Below are 7,965 nucleotides of genomic sequence, written 5' to 3'. Positions count from 1 at the left end.
CCAACCATGAACCCCCCCCCGAATAAGTACTTAAAAAAAATTCAACAACATCTTTTTCCTAGGAAGACAATTAATTACGTACGTGAATTAAAGCAGAATATCACGGCGGATGAAGTAATGGAAACATTTCAAAAGCAAATTGAAAATGTTACTAATGTTGAAGATCTAAAGGTAAAAATTTATCTTTAGTCTTCTGCTCATCTTCTAGCTAAAAAGGTTTGGAAACATTTCAAAATGAAGTGGAAACTGCTGCTGGAAATATTATAGATTTTAGATGTAAGATTCCATCAATTATAAACTTATCTTGTTCTAAGGTTAAAAGCCTAAAAAAAGTGCTAAATGCTATCAGCAATTGACACAGAAAAGGCAAGAGGGTGAAAGTTGTACTTCACACAGTTTACTCTTTTGTACGCTAACATATCAACCCTCTCACCAAAGGCTAGAAGGTGGGAATCGTTTGACACCTTTGCCCCTGTAAAGAAGAACCCAATCTCAATCCTTTTGTTGAGTTTTAAGGATAATAAATGAATAGAGAAGTCTCCATGAGTAAATGTTTTAACATGGGAAAAAGTTTCCTACCCCCCCCCCTTTTGTTCAATAGACCTTTTCTTAAATTACTTTACAAACATCACTTGCCTCGTTTTGAAATTATTGCCATGTTGATTAACTCAGCGGATTTTATTAAAACTACTTCCTATTCATAAAAAAATCATTTAATATATCAAGGTACATAATCACCATGGTATTCGTTTGAATACGAGGCAAGTGATGTTCGTGACGTAATTCATGAAAAGGTCTATTAGTCTCCATAAATCAAAATATGTGAACCCGTGTCTGCGTATACTTTATAATAATTCTACCGTATTGAATTTTCTTCTTTTAGATCGTCTTCGAGAGCATTCAATTAGACTTGAAAATTACCTATAGCGCTTCTGATAAGATACAAAGATACGGTAAGACCGCGTGTACTAACGCACTTTGTAATACGCCTTGACGCACTTTGTAATAAAAACTGCCACATTTTTTGATACCTGACACACTGTGTAATAAAAATTAACGCCTGACGCACTTTGTAAGTGTATTACAAAGTGTGTCAGGTATTACAAAATGTGGCGTTTTTACAAAGTGCGTTAGTACACCGCGTACCTTATTATACTACAAAAGAACTTTTATGTATACGCACTTTTGAAGATGGCGGACTGACTGGAGTGATTTGGAAAAACCCCGCCTGCTGCTCTGATCCGCAAAAGCAAGGACAGTTAAGTGCTGATTTATCGTCGTTATCAGTCAGGATCTAGGCAAATCAGAAGCTTACCGTCCCTGTTGCAGAAAAAAAAACAGATATATGAATTTCCTAATACTTCCATGGCCGTCACAGTTTTGTTATTTATTCTGTAGTATATAAATAAAGATTTCGCCTTTGGTTCTCATTTATGGCTTTTCTGTGATGATAAAAAATTCGCCTTAGGAGCACCGAGCTCACTATATTAATGCGAAGTGAAAGTACTCAGCCAACCCATGCTATCTGGGCTCGAAACAGGATTTCTCCACGATGAACGCAGTTTCAAATCTGTATTCCGATATTAGATAGAAATAGATCTTAAATATTCTTATAGTAAACAGCTCGACGAGCATTAATCGAGCACATTTGGCATAGGGACGAATTAGAATTGTGTATTTGTATCGTAGATAGAAAAGTCCTGTGGATAAGTGCTTTTTAGATAATCCTAATTCCACTTTAAGGTCTTGGTTGCTCGAAAAAGATCAGAATCCACTCCTATGGAGAGACAAAGGAAGATTTTAAAGGTGAAGTTACTTTGTCCTTGGGAAACGTCCTTTACAAGATCCAAATCAAGAAATACAAAGGAAAAAAGTAAGGAAAATGTCGCTTTAAAAGATATCAATCCTTGGGTCTAGTGGCTACTAGGCTGTTGGCATTCACTAACGATTCCTCGGATTCGTGCTCCTTGATAAATACTACTAGCTGTTTTTTGCATCTTTAGCCTTAAACGAGGGGTCAAGCTGGAGTTCTTTGATGACTCTGTTGGTCGTTAAATGTTGAGACAAACGATTTTATTACTTTTTCTAAAGAACGCGTCATCCCTATTGTTTAAAAATAACCAATCAGTTAAGCATCTTGTAAAAACTCCAAGGCATCTCTAATTGAAGGGATAGTGTCCTTTGTTCTCTGAAAGCTGTAGTGGACTGAAATGCAGCAACACAACTCAAATACTACTGGTGTTTGGCTATTTTAGCCTTTACTAAATACTGTGATAACAACAATTTTTCTCCCATGGTAAAAAATGAAATGAAAGAAGAATCGTAATTTTCCATTTCACCATGGATATTCTAAACTTTGAGAAAAATCATCGTAAACTATTCTGTCAAGCATCGATTCATTACCAAGCTACAATCACAATCGTTATCACCTTGTATCCAGTAAGACGTTGTATACTCGAAAAAATTATCACCAACCAATACTTCATGGTAGTTTGTCTTATATTGTTTTGGTAACAAAGTCATCCCTTTACTGTAGCAGTATTTCTGTGCAGTTTGCAAGTCGACTTGTGAAAGTTGAAAGGGATATACACGACCTTCTTTATAAATTCAAACTGAAAATTGCAATAAAATGCAATAAAATGTAAACTTTTTTCAAAAAATGGTCAAGAGCTTGAGGGCCATTCCGAGAAAATTGAAAAATATAGTTAACAGTGCAATTGTTTCAAATCCAGGAACATATGAAATCTGACGTTTTCTTTTTAAATCTTTTGCATTCAAAAACTGGACCATGCAAGAGTATTTTCTGGCGCTATCAGTAACCATCAAAAAGCCAATAATACGTAGGGAACCCAGGTTGAGCGAATGGGAATTACAGAGCAAAATTCGCTACATGCAAAACAAAAAAGTCTTACAGTTATCAAGGGCAAGCGAAAAACTAGGATTATCATTTTGATAAAAATGCTCCGGGATCAACCCATCAAACCAAAGAGCAGCCTAAAAAATAAAAAGGGCAATGACATGGCTGTTACTGAAACGAGGAAACGGCTAGTATTCAGAGGATTCTTTTAAAGTGAAATTGACACTTTATTGTCTTCTTTTGCCATCAATGATTATTAAAGTATTAAATATATTAAAGTTCCTTGTTCAACTCAAAGTCAAAAGCCCCAGTAACCTTTTGTGTTCCTGGAAGAAACTGAATAACTTTTCTCTTCATATTCAAGGTATTTTGAGATTCCTGTTTGTGGCGACCAAGTTCAAGAGAATCTGAAATCTTTGGAAAGGATAACATATGCACCTTCGGATCTAGATGTTTTTAAAAAGGTGAGTTTGAAATTTTCTGTCAGTCTTACTCTAGAGATATCAAGATAATGCGTTTGCATTATCAAAAATGTTTACATGAAGTTTTTACCGTTTTGACACGAACCGCAAAAAAAGAAATACTGATACTGGTATAAATAATCTTATTTCGTTATTAAAACTGATTTTTGCTGTACAATCTCAGAGACGTTCAGAGACTTGCGATAATATAACTGATGAGACTAAAAATTTTATTTAACACCCAGATGCAGAATTTTCACCAAACACTCTAAAGTTCTATGAGTCAGTTTGGATGACAGAATTTTGCTTGCCCGCGTTAAGGATTTTGCAGCGGGAGGCCTAGACCCCAGCTCTGGTTTTCGGGGGATTAATGGGTCCAACCGAAATATTTTCAACCTTACGCGCAAGGGTAGTTTAACCCGACTTTGGATGCGGCATATCCAAGGCCGGCTACTCTTAGGTGCCAAATAAAACGCCCCCCCCCCCCCCCCGCCCCCGCTTGTTAATTTTTGGAAAATTTTCCAACCCCCCGGACTTTATTATGACCCCCCCCCCCCGTTTATTAATTCTTAAAAATACTTTCAGCTGTCAAAGAGAAGGCCCCTTAGTTTGCTCTAAATAGCCTGATTTTAGCCTATATTTACCTTATTTTGTGTTTTCAGAAGTACAATTTCCCCCCCCCCCCCCCCCCCCCCCCCGTTTATTAAAATCTCGAAAATTTTCGAACCCCCCAGTTTATTCGAACCCCCCCCCTTCCCCGTTTATTTGGCACCTAAGAGTATCCGCCATCGGAATGTTGTCTAAATATTGTACCTAACCGTTATAACCGTTTATCGCTTCCATTTTTCATTGAAGAGGGGTTTTGAAAACAGTGTTTTTAATTTTGTTTTGATTCATCTTTCTACTTGTTTGACACCCTTTCTTCCTTGCTTTTCTCGTCATTATGTATGATCATTTCCATGTAATTTGGCCCAGCGCGCAGCGGAATGGGCCTTTAAAACACAACTGGTCGAAAAGATTTGACTTTGTCGGGGCCTATGCGCGCAAGTATCAATTAACGAAGTCCAGGCTAAAAGTTGATGATCTTAATATTACGCGCATAAACCATATATAATTAATACCTCCGAGTGATATGGTCAAATCATTTGAAGCAATATAAAATACTTATAAAAATTAAAGTAATTAATCCTTTATTGCTCGCCCGACTCGAGTTGTTCCATATATAGAAAAAATTCCCTCCTGTAAATTAAGTTGTATAGCGACTCTGCAATGAAAAAATATGTTGACACTGCTAATACTGCTGGGCCTTTACGCCGCTGAGGCTTTCTTGTTTTCGTATAATATGCATTTAGTTTTTCACTTTATACAGGCAGCTGTTTGGTCTGATGGTTTAATACCGGAACACTTTCATCAACAATCAAACGATGGAATTTATTGGTTTGTTCGAACATACCGTAAGTTAGTAGAAACCTTCTACACACGTTCGCCCTTTTTTAGATTTTTTTCAGAAAATAAAATAAAAAATCAAATCAAAATCAAAACAAATCAAAACTTTAATACCTTTTTTTTCTCAATTTTCAGCTGGTTCACTGGTGTATCAAGAAGGTTCTTTGTATCCCTTTCAACTTTCACAAGTCGACTTGCAAACTGCACAGAAATACTGCTACAGTAAAGGGATGACTTTGTTACCAAAACAACATAAGACAGGCTACCATGAAGTTTTGGTTGGTTTGAATTCTTTCGAGTATACACCGTCTTACTGGATACAAGGTGATAACGATTGTGATTGTAGCTTGGTGATGAATCGATGCTTGACAGATGAACCCAAAAGCTGTTTTGGAAAATCAGCCGTTCTTTGTTATAAAGCACTTGTCGACCGAAGTATGTATATTGTTCTATTTCACTTGCTTAAAACAAGCGCAGTGACAAGAAACTTTGGAAAATTGGAAGTCCGCACATTTTGATACATTGCTCTTGAATTGACAAGATTATCATAAGTGGACTATTTTAAAATTTAAATTTTTTCTAAAAGGTGAAAATTAAAATTAAAAAAGTTGATTGATCGAAGATTTTAAATTTAAATTTTCTAAAACTTCGAACTTCGCTGAATTTATATCTTTCCACCATAAGTTACAGCCCTCTAAAGTGGGTCCATTTTGCGCATTTTTAGCCCACTTTGAGGGGCCAAAAAAAGATATAAGAATCTGAAAATATATTTGAAATCAACGTAGTTCAAAGTTTAAGAAAGATAGAAAAGTGTAATTCAAAATTTTGGTCAAGTAGAAAATAGTCATAAATAAATAATAAAATGATTAATCTTGAATTGATTAAGGTGATGACGTTATTCCAGAAAGACATATAATCCTTCAACCTTCCATCATTTTTTTCAAAATGTTTAAAAGATTGTCCATGCTTACTATTCTTTTCAGCGAGGTATCACTTCTCTCCTTCGAGAACAATTTGCAGAGTATAGATCTTATCGACAAATTTTTACGTATAAGTATTCTCTCTGAAGCAATATAGTTCTGTTCTGGTATCATTAAAAAACATGCTCCAAATTTTTTTTTTGACTTTTTTATAGATGTCAAATTTTTTGTGTCTTCTAAAGTCAAGTTGAACGAAGAAGCAACAGAAGATTGTAAAATGCGAGGAGGGGGTCTAGCTAGTTTCATCACTTTAACGGAATGGCAAAATTTTGTTGACAGGTATTTTATTTCGTTTCTGGTTTGCTTTTCATACTCTCTGAATAATTTTTTTTTTTCGAAAGTTTCTCAGCCCCTTTTTATTGATGTATGTCGCACGCCCAATATTTTTGTATATTGGATTTGACTTTGTCCAATAACTGCTTAATGTTTTCCGGGACTATACTCTATCATCGCGAAAGAATTTCATTACCGATCACCCATTCAACGCACACCACACTCTCCATTCAGGGATGTGGCAAATGTGATGATCTGATTAACTTCTTCAATGAAAGCTACTGAGTTTTATGATCCGAGTTTCTTTTTGGTGAGATTGATTTGGTTTAGCGTTGATATTCATCCAAAATCTGAATTAACGCTGATATTTCGATTTTATTTTCATTGATTTTAACTGTTAATTTCATTTCCTGTTTCAGTGAAGCAAATATTGAAGCTGGGTCTGAATATTGGATAGGACTTGAAGGTAAGAAGCCTTTATTGTATACACGTTTTTTTGGGGATATTTTTGACCATTTTCCAAAGAAATAGGGTGTTTTTGAGTCCACAAAGCCTTAAAATGTTCTTAACTTGCTCTTAACATTTTGACCAGCGAAGCCTTATGTTCTTATATAGTTTGTTCTTATTAAAAGAAAAAAACGTGTAAGTAAATAAATATTTGGGAGGGTTCACGGCTTGTGGAGAAGAGCATTGAATCCATTGAGTTTCAAGCCCGAAGTCGATACTCCTGTATGGGAAATGAAACCACTTATTTCCCATCCAGAACGCCCGCGCGTAGTTTTTACACAAACGCCGGATCGAAACGAAAATCTATCGCTATAGATTTAAAAAAATGTAGTCCTCAAAAACAAAGGAACCCCCGTCAACGGAACAATCCGTCGTCATAATTACGGTGCGTATTATGCGCGATTTGGATGGGAAATAAGTAGCTTTAATTTCTTTTGCCTGAGAAGGGTTAAAGTTTCGCCTCTAACCCTTCGGGCTTGAAACTCAATCATCCCTTTTTAGGAATTTATTTAGCTATAAGTTAATGATCTTTTATTTTATATTGATCGCGAGCTTAACTTATGACGGTGTTTATCGTTTTTGTCAAAACATAATAAACCACCATTACTGTTGTAGACTTTCTCTTCTCCAACCTATATCAATTTTATAAATTTCCAACAAGCACACGGCGAGCAAAGGTTTTAAAAAATTGAAAGTTCTCATACTTCGGAAGTAATTGTTTTAACAATTTGATTCCTACATTAGCTCGCGACTCACATTGGAAATGGAAGACTGGTCATGAATTAGATTACGAAAACCCAAAGGGGGGGTCTTTAGAACCTCCTAGGGACGGAAAAAGATATGTTTCAATCAAGGCTAACTTTCATTGGAAAGCTTATGATTGGAAAGCTGAAGATAGTAATACAATGAGGCGCTACATATGTGAAATATATGGTAATTATGTTTGATGAAAATTAGTCTTGAATAGACTACAAGTTTTTCGCGTACGAAAATAAAGTCGTACCCGCACGGGGAACACAAATTTATTCAAGCGCAGGGATTTTGAGTTAAAGAGTAAAGTTTGTTAACTGGCGAGAAAACCGAAAACGTGTTCGAGTTTAGAGAGGTTCGAGAAAGAGGTTCTACTGTGTTTTTAGAAGAACTGATAATGATAACTTGACTTTGAAGGCCGTCTTGAACTTGACAAATCTGTATAATTTGATGTTTATTTTATACCTTTTAAGTGGAAAAGATCCCTCGCCCTGATGGAGAAGTAACCTACTTGATGATCCACAATCCAGCCAGAAATTTCAGAGAAGCTCGAAACGACTGTAAAAACAGAGGAGGAGATCTTGCATCATTCTCAAATGAGTCGGATTGGACAACATTCTCTGGGCTTGTACGAAGGTAGGTATCATCCTTTTTAATGAGGCTGTAACGTGTGGTGGCTCGTTCTTTAGTC

The 7,965-nt window shown here is 35.9% G+C and overlaps 1 long non-coding RNA gene across 1 annotated transcript; it reads left to right on the top strand.

Moving 5' to 3' along the window:
• The first annotated feature begins 881 nt into the window (after positions 1 to 881).
• Positions 882 to 4,762, top strand: LOC136817673 (uncharacterized). The gene is made up of 4 exons (XR_010848134.1): positions 882 to 953; positions 1,744 to 1,873; positions 3,222 to 3,321; positions 4,688 to 4,762. It is a non-coding gene; the product is annotated as an uncharacterized lncRNA (long non-coding RNA).
• The last annotated feature ends 3,203 nt before the right edge of the window (positions 4,763 to 7,965 follow it).

The sequence above is a fragment of the Clytia hemisphaerica genome, unplaced genomic scaffold (assembly GCF_902728285.1).
Source record: "Clytia hemisphaerica strain Z4C2 unplaced genomic scaffold, Clytia hemisphaerica genome assembly, whole genome shotgun sequence".
NCBI classification, from domain to species: domain Eukaryota; kingdom Metazoa; phylum Cnidaria; class Hydrozoa; order Leptothecata; family Clytiidae; genus Clytia; species Clytia hemisphaerica.
Note: the sequence above shows the minus strand (reverse complement) of the source record. Positions and strands in the feature narration are given on the sequence as shown.